Source organism: Antedon mediterranea, chromosome 4 (assembly GCF_964355755.1).
Source record: "Antedon mediterranea chromosome 4, ecAntMedi1.1, whole genome shotgun sequence".
Lineage (NCBI taxonomy): Eukaryota > Metazoa > Echinodermata > Crinoidea > Comatulida > Antedonidae > Antedon > Antedon mediterranea.
In genome coordinates this window covers 31349526-31351849 of record NC_092673.1, presented here as the reverse complement: position 1 = coordinate 31351849, position 2324 = coordinate 31349526, and positions in this window count along the sequence as shown.

Sequence of the window (2324 nt, the reverse complement as noted above, 5' to 3'; positions counted from 1 at the left end):
TAATTAGGTGATCATTTAGAATAAAATGATCACCTATTGTTATTGTATGAAATCTTTATTATTATTATTTTTTTTCTTTTTATTGTTTCTGTACACTATTTTGTGTAACAATTATCTCAAAAAGCTTAATGTCAATGATTACCAAAATTTCAGAATATCTTTCAAATAATATAACTTAATCCTAATTAGCTTTCCAGCGTGATCACTCATCCGTGACGTCATTTATACGCCATTTTGTGAAATCACATTATTAATCATATCTCCATAATTCATTATGACATATTAATGAAATTCACTACAGGTAAACTTCAGGTCAAGGGTAAAAATATTAACAAATAAAAAGTTGCGCGTTTCAAGGTCATGCACGTGAAATCGCGCGTTAAAAATTTAAAACGCGCAAAATTAGGTTTTGATCAATTTAGAGCATGAATTAGGCCATTTGCGCGTTTCAAAAAATTACTGCGCAAAAATGCGTTTTTGTGCGCACGATTCTTAAAATGCGTAAAAAATAAAATTTGATGTATAAATCACATTCTACTCACAATCCTTAGTACATTCACCAATTTTGATTCCATTCCGACTTAAAATAACGCTATAGGAGCACGTTAAAAATGACAAAATGCGCACACTAATTGTACAAAAGTGCTAAAAATGGTAAAAAATAAGGACTTTTTAAAATGAATATAACTCTTCAGAATGGCAGATGACCCCCAATTTTTTTACCTTATTATGGAAGCCAATCAGTTGTAGATACAAATGTATATACACATTAGACGTACAAAATGGTATGACGTCATCAAATGGCCACTTGAATTTAAAAATTAGGAATTTTTATCTTTTTGTGTGGGTTATCACATTCAATAGAGCGCATCTCCGTTATTTGAGCCCGATTTTCGCACAACTTTTAGTATGTGCTTGCTCAATTAATTATTCTTCTAATGAGTTGTCAACATTTTTATTTTGATGACGTCATCACGCGTAAAAACTTGAATAACCTAGGTCGTGTAATTTCAGCTACACCATACATTTGAATATCTTATAGCTCTTCAGAATTAAAGGTGACCTTGAAGATTATAACTTATTATGAAAGCTGATGAAATGTAGATATGAATTCATATTAAAATTAAGCCTATCGGATGTTGTGATTTTATCATATGGCCAGTTGAAGTTAAAAAGTAGTTTTTAAATTTCTTTAGTCAAAGTTATACAAATTTCAAAGACCGCGCATTGCGCTTCTACGTGTCAAATTTTCTTGCAATCCTTATATTTATTTGCTCAATTCATTATCTTTCTAAATTGTCATCTTCGAGTTTATTTTGAAAATTCCATCATACCAAAAAATTAGAACACGATATGAGTCCCGTAATTTCACCTATGCTACACTGTATATAGATATACAGTATATACTGTACATATTGTATGACACATAATAGGTAGAACTCAGCACTATAAGTGTATATGCATCATGTCATAGGATGGCGTACATCAACTTTTAACGATCATATGTTAACGTACATGCATGTTTAAAAAATGTTAATTTCATTAAAATGATAAAAATTATCACCTATAATTCGTCAATGTGACGAATTAAATTCTAGTTCAGTTTATGTTTACATAATTATTATGAGTGCAGAAATATTCCAAAGAATTCATCATTTTGAGGTGAAGGATAACTAACAATGTTCAGAAATTTGTGAATTTGTACTCCAAAAAATTGATCCATGAAAAAATCAAAAAGTTTTTGGTAATTATATACAGTAATTATTGTATACTAAATTGCAATTTTTGGTTTGGTCAGATGTCTTCATGTACCTAAAGCTCTGTCTACACTAACAAACTAATTTGATGTGCCCAAATATGTATATATATCAAAATTTGTTGTCACATAAAGTTTGATAGTGTAGACGGAGCTTAATAAGAAACATTGTAGGATAGGCATGAATCTGTTTTATTGATTGGATTTGAAGAACAACACAAACTAATACTTATTTTTAGTCTGAAGTACACATTTCACATTTTGATGATAGATAGTTTACTTTACACATTTTGTTCAGTGGGTGAGAAATCTTTTGAACAGTACAGTACTTAGAGGTTGGTGCTGGGTTAAGTGTAGAATTAAAAATAAATTTAGAAAAAAAAATATTTGTGATTTTACCTTGCACCGTAGTTGTAAATATAACATTTGATACAATGCAATGCTTTATAATAATTGAATTGATTTGTAAATTTTTGAAAATTGATTTTGACTTTTGTAGAAAAGTTGATATAGGCACATTATTATAAAATAAAGACCATTTTGGGACCTTGGTTGTAAAGTAAGTGGT